Raw genomic sequence first — 16512 nt, 5'->3', positions numbered from 1 at the left:
CCTTGTGTAGGTTGAATGTCATCCGTGATTCCTGAGACAGGCATGTGACCCACTCAAAGGCAAGTACACCTTCACATCTCCCGCCTACCCCGTCCGGCTCCAGCCCCAGAGACGGCTACAGGGACGGGTGCATGGCACACACTGGACCAGTCACAGAAGCAGGAAGATCCAAATTCTATGACAGCTACTACAACTCACGAGAAGAGATTTCCTTCTGCTGGAGTTGCTATGAAAACGGACTCATGAATGGCTATCACGCCACAAGTTGGTAAACGCCTACACGAATGAATCCAACACAGAACACAGCACAGCCAAGAGACCAAGAGGCTAACTAGCAAAATCTGAACTCCTCGGTCCAGATGTTCCAGAAACTAGTTCTATCATCTGACCTTTCAGCATCAAAGCCAATTAAATCTTCTTCGTCCCTATACTCCTCAAAAGTAACCAGAGAGACCTAATAAATGGGGGGGGGGGCAGGGGGGAGAACGCTCCGTATTTTAAGACACAGACCCATTGAAAATGACCCACTGGTAGTGTTAAAAAGGAGACACTGATACCTCCAACTCCTTAAGTAAAAATGATTTTTTATTGTGGTCCCTTGCAACTGGCTTTTACATATTTCTTCAAGCCTAATATTTTACCGTATGTTTTTAAAACTCTATCATTTTTTCTTTTTGAAGGTCTAAGTCCTTGCCATACAGCCTAGAAACATGTAATTCTACTGCCCAAGTAACTGAAGACCTTCCAGCGTTGTTCGCCAGTGTTCCCTCTAAGAGTCCCAGAGCTTCACCCTCGTAAACAAAAAGCCCTCGGGGTGAATCTATCCCAAGAACAAACGAGATGGACATTCTGAACTGCTGGCTGGGAAAACACCCTGGGTACCAGGCCTGCTGCTTTGGGAAGGAGACCCTCTAGCTTGCCACACTTTTTCACACAGGTGATTGAGCGGAACAAATCAATTGTTGGATGGTCAGAGGCTAATAAGAAATAAAACGAGGTCTACAGAGATGAGGTTAATTAGAATAATGGACCAGAGAAAAATGACTCAAAGATCTAGAGAAAATGCCTTAACAGGCACATCCAACTAGAGCTAGAAGAATGCCAATTAAGTGGTTGTCCTTGTTCCTAATCATATTGGGACATACTTTCATTTCCCATTGCTCTTGTACCAGCGAAAAAGAAAGCAAGCATTTGCAGAAGTCTAGTGAGCTCGAACAGGGCCTGTGAGGCGGCAGTGACGTAGGAAGGCTCAACATGGTGTGTAGCAGCAATACTGAAGTGGAGAAGGCACGCTGACATACAGCCGTGCCTGCACACCAAGGCCCTAGGAAAGGTCTGCACGGGGAGGGCCATACAATAGCATGCGGGGGCAAAGAGTCACGGCAGCAGAGGGACAGTACCTGGGTTCAAGTTCTAGCTCGCTTTCTTGTAAGTAAAGACGTCTGAGTCACGAGTCACTTAACCTCACCGTGCCTCCATTATCTCAGCTGTAGAACAGATTTTTAAAACCGAAACCCTCTCGTAGAGTTTGTGTGAATTACTACGCACATGCTTGGAACCACGGGTGGCACCAACTAAAGTCTCAGTACACGCACCTAGGATAGAGCCGACTTCTCAGAAACTAGCGTTACTCTCTCAAACAACTGCTGTTCATTGACATTTCTCAAGATGAGGTTCTGCTTGAGTTTTGAAGACTCTCCTTTTACCTCTCATTCCTTTCTTGGGGACAGCGAGGAGGCTCCGCAAGCAGGGACAGGGGCTAGCACCAAGTACAAGTTCTCCTGGGGGTAGGTATGTCCAGAAAGCTGAGACCATAAACCTCAGCGTGGTTTACTCCGGAAGCAGAATTTCAGGGAACTGCCCCGTGAGAGAAGCAGGACTGGACGAATGGAGTTGTGTCACCGTTAATGAGTGATTTGGGACAGATAAGGACAAAGGCGAGGCCCGGCCTCTCTGGGGTGAGAACGTCCTGCGAGAAAGGTTTGTTGATGGGCTATAAGAGCTGGCAGTGAGACGTTCAACTCGCCGCACGTCGTAAGCGGACCCATCTGGCACAGAGGGCTGCCACCCCAGACCGCACCCAGACAGGCAGCAACAGTTCAAAACAGTAGAGAAAAAGCCCTCAGAAAGCCCCTAATCTCTCCCGCTGATACGCAGGCACCCGGGAATTAAGAAGAGAGAGGCGGGAGAGCTGAGCCACGCTGCCAAGCCTTCTGTGTCAACGGCGCAAATCACATCTCGCCTTACACGGATCGGTTTCCCCTTCCGTGATTATTGTTTTAGTTTCTGAAATGATATTTGGACACAGGGCTGTTCCATGTTTTGGGAGATGTAAGAAAACCACTCTGAAAGCTGTCATGTGCCTGATCAAAGTTTTTCCTGAAATCCTGAGCCTCAAGTGAAACTGAATTCGAGCTTTTCCTTTACTAAAAGAGAGTATCAGGAACCCACCCAGATGCCTAAAACTGAATTTTAATCATGTTCTTTTATGTAGAAGTTGAGAGGGTCTACATTAGAGTTAATAAAATTAATGGCTCTTTTAATTTCTTCAATAACCCTAGCCATTCCATAAATCATGTAAATAAGAGGAAGTGACGGGATATATTTCATCTTCTGCCACCAAAATGTTATGGGATACAGAGACTTGCTTCGGCTTTCACGCAACAAATGCACAAGGACCACCACATGACAACACGCACGCACTGAAACAACGGAACAACAACAGACCATCTTCCTTAAGTGGGTAGAAGAAATCAGGGCTAAAAATGAAGGATATTTACATCCAACTCCTTTCAATCTACATAGACTGGAGTTTTCTTTCAAAAAAGAAGCCTGTGAATTTTCAGGACAGATGCACCAAGTGTATACTTTTTTAAATATTAGGATTTACAGGTGATTTAAGACATAGTCTATCATGAGGCACGAGCTCAAACCAGCTCTGATTAACTTACAGATAAAACATATCTCCAACCGGGACTTTAGGACAGTGGAGCCCCCTGAACTCCAAATTTTTTTTAAGGTGACCTTTTTTGGGGGGTGGGTGGGTAAGATACAGCAGGGAGAGGGAGGGGGAGAGAATCTTAAGCAAGGCTCTGTGCCCAGCACAGAGCCCCATGTGGGTTTCCCTGAGATCGTGAACTGAGCCAAAATCAAGTGTCAAAAGCTTACCTTACTGGGCCACCCAGCTTCCCCTGAATTCTGAATTTCTTAGATTTTGTGGATGTGGGTCAGGCACCAAACACAACCTTCCCAGCATTTTAGGTTTATAATTTGCATCATCCGAAACTGGTCATAAACATCCAAGAATCAACACGTCAACAACGAATATAAAACAAATCATCCTACTTGTGCTCATGTTGTACTTTTTTAAAATTAATTCAGTACATGAAACATGAGCAAATTAAGAGGGAATCAAGGCTCTTCACCATCTTTACCAATTAAAAAAAAAAATAGTGCAAGAAAGTACAAGAAGTTTGCCAGTGCACCTCCCAAAACCCTTTGTCGTTCTTTCTAAACCGACAGCATCATTATCCTGTTGCAGACTCTGGGCAAAGCACTGTATTGGTATCATCTCATTTAATCCTTGCAATAATAACTACAAGCGAGATGATGCTACTACCTGCAGCTCAAATAAGAAAAAGCCGAGGAAGAGGAGGAGAACAGAATTTGTCCAAGGACAAAGAGCCAGTGCACCAGAGTGCTGGGATTGGATCTTGGAATCCAAGGTTCTTAATTAACCTGTACCACCCAAAATACCCTTTCGGCCCAAATGGCAAATGATTCTGTCTTCATGGGGAAGATGATGCATGGCCCTTTCTGGATGGGACACAAAGAGTAAGCAAAGATGTGTTTAGTACAGAGGGAGAACTTTCCAGAGAAAGCCCAGGGGCAGTGTTCTGTTCCTACAATAAAGGTGATATGTGTGGTTTTATTTCTTCTTTTCCCCACTCACCCAGATGCAGTCCTCTTAGGGATCATGAAAATAGAGAAATTCACAGGGCAATCCCCAAATGGACTCTACTTCCACCACGAATGAACTGCAAACACGCCTACATCCACTGGCCACTGTCAGCGGAGAGGAGTCACCCCGACTCCCACAGATGTGCCCCGTGTACATTACCTGGCCAACAGGTACATTCAGAACAAACAAGAGGCTTAGATGGAGGACAGCTGGGGGGCAGGGAGGGAAATCAGGGAAGACCCATCCAAGAAGCTGATATTTGAACTGAGCAAGAAAAAAGGAGGGAGTGAGCCTGTGAACCACAAAAGTCGTTCTGGGTGGAGAACACCATGGCTCAGGGGCGACAGAGATTATATGGACTCTGAACATGGCAGTGGTGTCTCAACTGAATGTCTGAAACCATCTGCAGCAAAAGCCCAAAGCTTCCAAGAGGCTCCTGAACAGGCAACATCTTCGAGACACGATTTCCAGAGAGTCATCCGCCACTCAACAAACGGCCACCATCCAGTCGCTGCCACCCCCCGCTGGTCTTCCAGACACATGGCCCATGGGGCCATCTGCGGACATAGCCGCCATCTCTGACACAGTCCCACAGCAGCTTCTGTGAGCAGACGACACTGCGCTCAGAAGGCTGTTACCAAGAAGATGGGTGGGGGAGACAGGGGCCTCCGTGCAGACTCAGCACAGATGCGGGGCCCGGGACGAGGCAGGGCGAGATCGACATCACGGAGCATCAGCCTGCATGAGCGAAACCCTACGGAGTTTCAGATTATCATCAGCAATACCAACTTGAAAGCCGTTAGTGAATTCTGCTTGCGAGGCAGGCCCACTGTCTGAGTAAGTAAAAAAAAAAAAAGGGAACACAAAAAGAACTGCACACCTCTCAGGGGAAATGGTCAAAAAGGGACCCAGAGATCTAAGTTCAGTTAGCAGGGCCGTCGAGCAGAACACATGGCCACAGGGTCCTTGAAGACGGGCATCAAAGCCGCCTCCCAAGGCTCTACTTGAACTTGGAAGAGAATCCTGGGTTGGAGGCAACGGACTGTGAAATACAGCTTGTCTCCGCGTGAGACAGCGACCAGTGAACCAACCACAGGACAGTAAAAACTCCTCAAAGACTGGGATTTCCAGCGCATCACCTGGGCTGCGCAGCGTAGTGGCATTCCATCACCCCCCGGAAGCTGGCCTAAATTCTTCGTAAGCATCACCTCACTAACGTTTCACAGGGAGCTAGCTTCTGTTTGTATCCCCGGCTCCCAGACGAGGAGACAGTGGCCAAGAGAGGTTAAGTAACTTGCCCAATGTCACTCAGCCAGTAAGTGGAAAAGGTAGAACCTGCTTCTCAGCTGATGTAACTTCCAAGCAGACATTCTTAAGCACACGGCTGCCCTGTATCCATGGCAGGCATTCGGTAACATCTGTGGATGCAGCAACTACCATGACCAGCGAGCATCTATCATAGGCTGGTGCAGGCAGACCCTGTACAATGAAGCACAGGGAATCTCATTCTACTCCTATAATGAGATGGAAATTGTCACAAGAGTAACATGAGGCCAATCTGAATTAGAAAAATTGGGCAGGGGTCTTGTGTTCCCCAATACCCAAGCTTAAGTTTTCAGCGGAGATGCAGGGGTCGACAAGCCACAGAGATGCAGTGTAGAGAGTGTTGTCCAGTCTCTGGGGGACAGTGCAAAGCCATCAGCAACGTCCCCTGTACATACTGGCGTGAAAAGAATTGGGTATATAAGGCTGAACATTGCGAGGACCTCAGGCTGGTACTCAAGCTTTGACAAAAGCTTGTATGCAAAGGACAGAAAATTCATTAGAAAATTCTCGAGCTTAAATTTTGGTTGCTAGCTCTCTTGGAAAAGAAACGTATTCCTCAGATTTGCCATGGCGCTTTCAGTAGGAATACCATGGTCCTAAAATATTTACTGAGCTATGTATCCCCACTGAAAAATCAAAGAAACCGAAATTCAAACATGTGAAATTCAAATTAGAGATTATACACACAAGTCAATGGAAGACAGAAGACATTCACTGAAAACGTGTAAGAAAAATTCATATCATAATTTTGTATAAGTAATTATAACTGCAGCTCCGGAACCATTTACTTTTTCTTCCTTACTACTAGAATGTGGAATTTATCTGGACATCAAATTTCTCAAGTCTGAGGATACACTTCCAAGATGCTCTTATGTTAGGGATTACTAAAAGGATAGAAGTAGGTAGAAGTCATTAAGACCACAGGGAAAATTCTTTAAAGAGGTCTGCCTCAGCTAGGAGGACTACTCTTTTTGTTCCTTACACTCCTGCCTCTTTCTTCAGGATGAATAGGCAATGGCTGGAGAGCCAGCAGCCATAATGTGACCTTGAAAACAGAACAGCATTTGAACAGGCGGGCAGAGCAGAAAGACAGAAAGCACAAACTGCTCTCCCCCAAACACCTTTGAGCAGAGAGAATATGGAACTCATTTTTTTAAAACTTGTACAGTTGCATCTGTTACTAGAAAACAATTCTTAAATTATATCACAATATGAAAACATGTCTGAAGACTATCTTATTTTTTTCTGAAAGAAAAAAAAATCAGGAAACTCATGAATTGGGATTCTCATTACTCCTCTATTCACCATGCTGTTTGTTTAAGTATGACTTCCCTTCTTAATTACTACCACCAGCCCAGGAAGCATATTTGCTGAACCTGTCTCTATGTTTTGACATGCAACACTTGTGAAATTCAAACATACTTGTAGACATCCAAAGCATTATTATTTATTAAGGACTATATTAAAGGTGGAAGATCTTAAAAACACTTTCAGAATCTGATGATTAAAGGAAATTTAATCATTCTTCATTGGCATTTGATCTTTACCCTGCCATAATCTACCCATATACCCCTTCATCATATTTGATACTAAGGAGACATTTCAACAGCTTGTCCATCAACTGCAAAGTGGAAGGAACCTACAAAAAAACCACATTACTTAGAAAATAAAAGAGCTTCCCCCCCACACTCATTTAGCTCATGAAAGCCCAATATGATTAAAAGGGTGAAGAAGGCAGACTCCACGAGGCGAACCAGAATGAGTGTAGAGAGCCATCTATTACATTTGTAAGGAGTTTCGAAATTTTCAAAGTGCTTTCGTATACATTATATCCTGTTTCATCCTTAAAACTACACCCTGCGTGGTAGTCAGGGCAGGGATTTTTTTTTTTTTTTATGCTCGTTTCTTCTTGATAAATGGTTTGCTCGAGATCAGAGAGACTGCTACCCAGTGAGATACCTTCTTTATCCTCTTTACCCTCTTTGATGCTTAGCTTAAGGGTCAGCCAACTATGGCCTCCAGGCCAAATATGGCCCACTGACTGTTTTTTGTAGTTTCATTGGACCAGTCACACCCATTTGTTTACATATTGTCGCTGGCTGATTTTGTGCTACATCAGCAGAGTTGACCACAAAGTCGCACCCGCAACTCTACGGCCCAGGAACCTGACAATACGTACCATCTGGCTGTTTCAAAGACAAAATAATCTGATGCAGACCCTGCGTTAGATCATGATCTCAGCTATAGATCCTATTCTTGAAAGCCATGAAGCTAGTGTAGAGGACGATACACCTGTTCCCGCTGGCTTTGGAAGTCCTGCTCGGTAATGAGGCATTCCACTACCTTCTGAGGAATTACTAAATCAGCTGCGGGGTCACCTGCAAAGGTGGGTCACGGTTTTCAAGTGGGACATAGTACTCGTGTTTGTTTGCCACTTACCCTGAACTTTTATCGTGTCTCACAGCCATAAAAAGCCTGGGGGTCACTGGTTGGAGGCACACATGATGCCACAGGACTGCAACACACGGAGGGACACTGAAAGCAGAGAGAAGAGAAGAGGTTAATGGGAGGGGCCAATGGCGAAGCTGCAGAAGCAAGGCATTCACAGGAGTCCCAGGTCTTCCTTGTGGACCCATGACTTTGACATTCAACGTGCCAGCACACAGCCAAGCATCTCTCTTGCCTCTTCCCTCATAGAGTCGGCATTTCATTAGTTCACACCCTGCGTTAGACAACACTGTATGAAAAGGAAGGGCAAGATGATTTCTGAGCCCCAGCAAGGATTTCGCTTTGGGTTGTAGTCTTTTAGTCTCTCCCAGTACATCCAGTAGAAATGACAAGAGGGAACACACGTATGTGCACACACATGCACATGTGCACAGGTGCACCTGCATATAAGCACCCTTTCTTAAAAAAAAAAAAAAAAAAAAAGGAAGAAGAAGAAAGGACAAGTGATCTCTCCTGCTAGCCAAACCCCAAAATCTCCCTTGCCACAGTCCCAAGCTCTCTTTCCAGATGCATTTCCAATACGGGAGGAGGCTGGGTTGCAGCCGTCTTAGGGAAGCAGGCAGCCCGCAGATGGGCACACGGGTGCGGGCTGCGAGCTTTCGCAGCGCGGTTGGGTTCTTAGTAGAATACCAACCAAGTCCAATTCCACGTAAGATGAAATTGCTGACAGGTAAGTCAACTCCTCCTCGAGCAGTTTCAGAAAGATTTTGTGACTAGCAGTCAGTAGCGAGGTTTTGCAGGCCAGGCCTTTTCTGCCTAGATCCTGGGGGTGATAATGTCACCCATGCACGTCCGCCGAGGACAGGAGGGACTCTGTGACACGGGGAAACGGAACTCCAGAATGAGTAGCAAGCCTGAGCCCTCCGGGGCGCACGCGTGCTGGCCTCCCTCAACAGTGAACTAGGGCAAAAATCCACGAACGACGCGTCTTCTGAATCTAATCAGAGAAGTTGAAACTGAAAAGAAGATGTATGAAGTTTTATGATTTGAATAGTCACGGCGTATCTCCGGAAACTATGTGGGTTGTCTGTCTCCCAGAGCTCAGAAGAGAGTTCAGGGGTGGCGCTCCCAGGGAGTGCCTCTTCTTGATAAGAGAGGAACTCAGGCCAGATTGGTCCACATTATGTTTTCTAGGTATGAGTCGTCTGCGCGGAGTGTAAAGCGTTTGCCAAACCTACGAAGGCTCGAGAACCTTCCTCCTTCTACAAGTTGAACCCGCTGCGCTAGCATCGTCCCTCAACAAGGCAGCTTACGAGGAGGCGAAGAATGAATCAAAAATATTTTTAAAGATAATTTCAGTTGGCAAAGGCTGTAATCGTTCAAACTTAATTGGTGAACTCATTAATGGGCAACTGCCACCACAAGAAAGAGGGCCATTGTCACCGACTTATCAGAGCAATGAGATAACGAAGTTAATTATATTGTTTTCAATGGGTTTACACTTGCTTCCTTTGAAAGTCTACATTTTCCAAACATTTGTTCTGACACTCCATGTGTTTGCTCCTCTTAAAAAAAAAAAAAAAAAATCAGCCGTGGGCTCCTCAAGGAAAAGTCGGCAGATCACAGCCCTAACATCAGGGCAGAGCAATTGGAAAACTTTTCTCCCCTTTATTATCTACTTGTAAAATGTTATAAGCCTGTAAACTAGTTAATTTATGAGCCGTGTTAATAATTTGCTCACACTTGATCGCAGGTTTCGCAAACACCGGTTTCAGGGATGCGGGAGGGTAATTTGTAGGTCCGGTTTCTCTCCTAAGGGGACACTAACTAATTTGACACAGGAACATGACATTGATGGTGGGGCACACTAATGACCATACTCCAAGACGTGGCTGTCAGCCTGTCGTTCCAGTGAGAAGCAGCTTGCTTTCGCTGCTACTCAGTGCACGACGCTCGACTAATTATTCAGACAGCGACATTAATGAGAACCCGCGTGTTTATTTTCAACATACTAACCAGCGCTTAGCTTCCATTTGTCTGATATGGTCACCGATAAAGTGTGTCTCATGAATAGTAAATTTGAACTCTAATAAAACAAAGGAGCGCTGGGGAAAAAAATAAGGAACAGCTGATTAGAAAACTAGCCGTGTCTACTCAACTTGCTTTCTGCCTCAAATATCGTCAAGGACAAAGTGACAGGTAACAGGAAATGCCAGAAGTAGCAAGAAAACTAAAAGAAATATTTTTAATCACATATGTCCATGTACAATCTTGATTTGTGACCCAAGGCCACTGGATCACAGTATGGATGAGAGAAACTACTATCTCAAAGAAATTTCACTAAGTTTAGAATACTGGACAGATTTTTTTTTTTAAGTTATTTCTCCATGGAATGGCCAAAAAGTTCCTTTGCTTTAATGTGCTTTATTCAACATAAGAAAAGTTGGATCCTTGTGAAACTGCCTCAAATATGATCTTTACAAACATCACTAAATGTAACCTACGGTTTTTTTTTTCCTAAATCTATTGTAAAACCCTACTACCAAGGGTTTTTTCCAAAAGTGTTCTTCAATATCCTCTTATACATCATATTTCTAGTCTACTAAACCTTGCAATCAAGTTCTTTCTACTTTAAATTAAATTTCTATTTTGGTATGATAAATTCTGTCCTTCATTTTATGGTGATTATAATCCTAAAATATTCATATAATCATAATTTAAAATGAGTAACTTTAAAAAAAGGTACGCTTACATCTACTAGAGGTACTGAAAAATTGAAAACACTCCTGACGTGGTTCATTGTAAAATGTACACTTTGAATTAAGTAACAGTGGTAGTATTTCAACAAAAATTCTCTCCAGCATCATAAGCAATTCAACTCAATACTGAGTATGACTTCTGATTTTACAGAATAGCAAAAGAAGTAGGAGTCCACTGTAGATCACTTTGGGAATGAAAAAGTCATCACAAGTAACATTTCTTAAGTATGCCTTTCTAAACTTAGAATAAATTTGCAATTTTAGAATGCTAAAATTACATAAATGGCATGTAACATGTAGGAAGTAGATCAGATCCCAGGCTAATTTTTTAAAGTACTTTTGACAAGTTTACAGATTAATTCTCTCAAATGAGCAGGACTCTTTCCAAATGATGCTCTTTCCATGGGCACCCATTACAGGTTCTCGGATTATTGATATTTGTACAGTTTATTTACAGTAAGCATTCATCCTCCATATTAAGCTAAAAAGATAGGGTCGGTGTGTGGCAGAGACCATCCAGATGCCCATCAAATTCCTTTCTCCTTTCTAGATGCAGAGATGGGATAGTACTTCCCAGCTTCCCTCACCATTAGGCGGGGCCTTGTGCCCGGGTTCTGGTGAAATAGAACAAAAGTGGGAATGATCCTTTCATTCTGACCCTGAAGCTTCCTGAACACCACGAATGTCCTCTCTCTTCCCTTGACTGTGCACCTAGACGTCCAGAGGCGAGCTCCCTGCTCCTGCGGATGGTGGACTCAGGGAATCTGGAATATGCCAAGGTCCGTGAAACACAATGAGTATGAGAGCCACCAGCCCTGGTCCTCAACAAGGTTGAGCTTCCTAAGAAATAAAACTGTACCTGGTTAAGGCTCTGACATTCAGGGCTGTTTGCTGTAACCTCCAATATCTCTTAATCGAATAAAGAGATCTTTCTAATTTCTCCCTAATTAGATCTTTCTAAATTCTCCCAAAGTTATCCTTGAATCTCCAGGCCACCAGACCTAAACAGAAGCACTGTAAATTTGGGAAAATCCTACCTGTGATTATTTGCTCCTCTATTAAGCTAGGGATAGAAAATGCATCAGGTGTAGCTTTCCTTACTTAAGATCTTTACAGCCCTGAGGGGAGGTCTGATTCCCATTTGATGGATGAAAACACTAAGCCTGCAAGAAATGCAGTATAAGCAAGTAGTGTGAATGTATACTCGGCTGCCATTTCCCTAATTGAATGCCTCTTACCTTTTAATATCTAAATCTTACAGAAAATTCTTATTTCTAAAGCAAACATTTGCGGCTCTAGCTTATAAAAGAAAAAATTCTATGACACTCTCCAAAATTAAATAGAACACTTTTAATAAAATATATGAGGGGAAAGTGTCAAGTTACAATACAATTGGCAAAATGTCAGAAACTTCTGTAGAGGTTTTGAAAAGCGAGCAACAAAGGGGATGTGTCTCGGATATTCCTGGTGATTAAAAAAAAAAATACATACTGCTATGCTGAGATCATATTAATTGTTTAGTAATCAACATTTTACGTATTTTTACATTCTTACTGTGATAGTAGTTAACTATACCTGTAAGGCACTTTGCTATACTTTAGAATAAGGATAGACCAACTTTTTCGTAAAGGGTCAGACAATGAGTATTTTAAACCGTGTTGCTGTAAGTTGTCTATTACAACTACTCAACCATGCCCTTGTAGGAAGAAAGCAACCATGCGCAATAAGTAAACTAATGGGTATCTTGTCCAGATAAAACTTTATTTACAAAAGCAGGTAGGGGGTCAGAGGACCACATCTTGCCAACCTCCGTTCTAGAAAGCTGACTGGGTTGCAGGGTTGCATGTTGACACATAACATTATGATTTTCCTATGTAAAATAACGGGGAAAAAATGAGAAAGTTAGCACTTTCACCCAGGATATCTAATGGCCACCCAGGATTACTGATGTTCAGGAGAGAGAGAACATCCTCTTCTTTGCCCAAGGTTCAAGAGATAAATAGATAGATAGAGGGCAGCACTCAGTTTCCATTGGAGTTCTAACCCCACTGTCCCACTCTTTCCCTAAGTCATGTATTGCCTGACTCATGGGCTCATTGCCCATACAAAGCACTTATAGGCATCCCATGCCGTCTGAACAGAATGCAAGCACTTTTGTAACAAGAAGAGAAAGCTGATGGTTTTGTTCAGGTGGCACTGTCCAGTCTCTGCATTAAGCTAATGTGGGCAAGTTACTTTAAAGGGACCTTCTATTAGGGACCTTCTCTTAAGGACTTCCTAAAAGAAAGCAAAATAAATAACATGGAGGCTCTAAATGTTGCTAGGAGAATGAGTGCTAGAAGCAAAAAATGACAACCTCTAAAAGTTTCCAAATTAGGCATGAAGACTCCCCAAATTAGAATCAAAAAGGTTTCCTGGTTTTGGAGGATGTGCTTTTGTTAACCAATTTCAGGGAGCTATGTGTCCAATAATAGAAAATGCCAGAGATAATGTGTCAAATGCATTCCCTTATTATTCTTAAGAATGTAAAGTTGTAACAAGGTTTTAGTTCACTTTTTTTTTTTTTTTTGCATGACACAATTCAGAGACACACATTGAGATGCTTTTTAAAAAAATCGCAGTTCCCCGTTAATGTTATTTCAACAGTTAAGTATACAAAATGGTTTCAGATGTAAAATGGATAAATTTTATGACTCTGTTTTACCTCAATGTCAATCACTACAGAACAAGAGCAGGTAAATGATAGTCCAGTCTGACAAAGGAATATTTCAGAGTCATTAAAAACGATACCGGGAACAGAAAAATAGGTGCACATGCTTGTTAGAAGCTTACATGAAATAAGCAAGACAGAAAAATTATATCTACGCTAGACTCTCAACTGCATGAAAATGCGTGTCAATAATGAACAGGAAAAAATAGTAAAATTAGCAGTTTTGCCCTGGAGGAAATGGGACTAGGTGATATTTTCCTTCCGAATCTTTGTACATTCAATATTCTAAAACAAGTAATATCTAAAATATTGGTTACAGAATTTAAAAGAGTTATCTGAACTTCAAAACGAAAAGGAAATTTGTTGTCCATTTACACTCATTTACCAATGGCTTCTGACTGCCTTGTTTTTAGACCAGGAGCATCTTGAGAGAAGACATCTGTGCTACCTCTCACGCCCCAACCACGGTGTTTACAGGATCTCACACAATCAATTAACATTCTTTGAGCCAAGGGAATAGACCACCTTACTTTTTTTACAAGTCTTTCCAATGGGATTCCACAAATAAATTCAATTTCTATACTTCAAGCCTTTAAAAAAATATAAATTATTTTGTTTAAAGAGGTTGAGTGCTTCTGGATGATAGCGGTCAGTAAATTGCTTGCTACAAAATTATACTTTCTCCCATCTCCTTTTTCCATGATGGCACACAATAATTTGTCTTTTAATAACTTAAAATAATTCTGAGTCATTTGCTCATTAAAAACAAAATACATCTTGATCACAAAGCTTGGCATTTCATAAATATTTACCCCCAAAGCCCTGCCTGCTTTGAAGCTGGGATGTAAGCTCCTGATTGACAAGTAACTTCTGTGCACAAAGAGGGAGGAGACCTCTCTCTCATGTCAGCTGGGAGAAGGGCGCCATGCTGTCTTCACACTCACTCTCCTGTGGAGGCTCTTTCCCAACAGCCAAAAAACACATGGCAAATAGGATCATCATTCCCTGTTTTCCTTCTCTCCATCCATCTCTTCTCTCAGAGAGAAAGACACATACACACACACACACACACACACACACACACACAATATGTGCATGCCTATCTACCCAGCACACACTCCCTGCCTGGACACTTTCAATGGCTCCCCTGTACTCTAAGGGTAAAAATGAAAAACCTTCCCTTGGCCCTTACAAGCCCTCAAAATCCAGCTGTGGCAGATCTCTCTGCTGGTCCAACCAAGCTTCTCACTAAGCTGGAAGCATGGCAGGAGGGAAGACTGAGGACAGGAAAGATTTCAGCTCTTTTTCCGAGAACCACCATGGTCAGCAAGACAATGGGAGAAGAAACGTATCCTTAAAAAAAAAAAAAAGAGCATCATAAAGTAAACACTTTGTTATCTTTTTCCTTCACTTACTGTATCATGAAAATTCTCCCCTATCATCCTCTGGACAAAACTGAGATTAGTACACACACACACACACACACACAAACTTAAGTCATAAAAAGCAACTTTAGTTTTCTCGTTAACACCTAACACTTTTCCCGTGGGTCCTCTGCAAGTGCTTTAAAATGGTGAGTAGGAAGGAAGGGTTTAGTTAGTCCTTACCATAGGTGAACTCTTCTCTCCAAACCTATTACTTCCAGGGGTAGAAGAGAAAACTAGGGTCAATCACAGGTCACGGACAGGCTCTGCCATACGAAAGCCAACTGTGCGTCATCAGACTACTTTGCCACTTGGGGTAGAAGATTTCACCTGTTGGTGGAGGGAACGCATGCTACAGTGCAGCTCGTCAACAAATCGCCCTGCCCAACCCCAGAGGAAGATGGGCTCTTAGCTGAGACTTCGATGAAAGACATTGGGGCGCCTGGGTGGCTCAGTGGGTTAAGCCTCTTCCTTTGGCTCAGGTCATGATCTCAGGCTCCTGGGATCAAGTCCTACATCGGGCTCTCTGCTCAGCGGGAGCCCGCTTCCTCCTCTCTCTCTGCCTGCCTCTCTGCCTACTTGTGATCTCTGTCTGTCAAAAATAAATAAACTCTTTTAAAAAATAAAATCAAATCAAACAAATGAGAGATATTCTCCTCATGACATACAAAAATGAAGGGCCTCTGAGGGCTATCGCACTTCTCGGCGTCTGGGAGAAGAAGGGTGTTTATCGATGAGCAGGTTACAAAAACAGAAGGTGCTATGCTTCCTTTTGATCGAACCCCAGTGGCTAAAACCAACGTAAGCTGTTGTCGGGGACAACTACACGATAACTAATTCCATTTCATTTTCTTCTTCCTGGGAACACGGGCAGATCCCACTGTCCAGTTTCCCTGGCCCAGACTGATTTCTGGTCAAAGGGATGTGACCAGAAGCAAGGCGTTACCCACGTACACGCATTCAAATCATCACCGGCGCTCCCTGTTCCTCTGCCTCCAAGACTGTGGAGGCCCTTCCTTGGTCCCTGTAGCAGGCACAAGATGGAGGAGGCAGAGACCAGGCACAGACAGGAAAGGAGTACAAGGCACACCTTTATGATGTTAAGCCACCAAAATCTGTGTGTTGTTAGACATGGAAACCTGCGTAACACATCCTGACTGGGACAGTTCACACTTTGTTGCAGCCCCCCTTAGAGTTGACTGTAAATACATACTTAGTGTTGGCTTTGTCTCCACCTCTCCCATCTTGATCCCATCCGACCATGCCTTACATGGATGACCTTCTCTTAGAAAAGACCCACCACATTGCCTCCCAAAAATCTGTTGTTAATAAACAGTCACAGGTAATTATCAGTGAAGAGGAAAAGCATTCACTTGACAGTTACTTTTTCAAGACTTACTACGGGCCAAACGCTGTGTTTGAGGCTGTAACATAGTCTGGAATGGAGATCGAGAAGGTCTCCATTTCCAAGAGGCCCACAGTCTGCCAGGAAGCCAATGTAAGTGCGTGGGAATAACTTACCATACAAATCAGACCTAAGCACAGGAGGTCAGAAAAGACTTCAGGGCAAAAATGATCTGTAAGCTGAAGACACTAAAGGCAAGCAGGCCTTAGCCAGGCAGACATGACTAGATCGAGAATGAGAAGATTCTCCAAAGGAATAGTCTCCAAAGGCACTCTTGGTCAAAATACATATGAGCAAGCACAAACACCGGGCTCCGAAACAATCTTGTTTCTCCAATGACTTTAAAAACATAACCTGGAAGTAACAGGGCTTCCAGACCAAAAACAAGGCCAAATATATTGAGTAATTCAGAAATAAAAGAATATTATTACCCTCTGCTAGGTGTCTCAATGGTGTAACTTAATACAAAACACTTGTTT

At 43.3% G+C, this 16512-nt stretch overlaps 1 protein-coding gene across 3 annotated transcripts in view; it reads right to left on the bottom strand.

Annotated features, from left to right (window-relative positions):
* The window catches only part of FOXP1 (forkhead box P1), a 499038-nt gene that overhangs the window by 370130 nt on the left and 112396 nt on the right, over positions 1 to 16512 (bottom strand). For all 3 annotated transcript variants that reach the window (XM_044253165.1, XM_044253170.1, XM_044253168.1), the window contains exon 2: positions 7727 to 7822. The gene's annotated coding sequence lies outside the window, so the exon portion shown is untranslated. The remainder of the gene's footprint in view (positions 1 to 7726; positions 7823 to 16512) is intronic.

Source organism: Neovison vison, chromosome 6 (genome assembly GCF_020171115.1).
Source record: "Neovison vison isolate M4711 chromosome 6, ASM_NN_V1, whole genome shotgun sequence".
In the NCBI taxonomy this organism is placed as follows: Eukaryota; Metazoa; Chordata; class Mammalia; order Carnivora; family Mustelidae; genus Neogale; species Neogale vison.
This window is presented reverse-complemented; position numbering and strand designations above follow the sequence as displayed.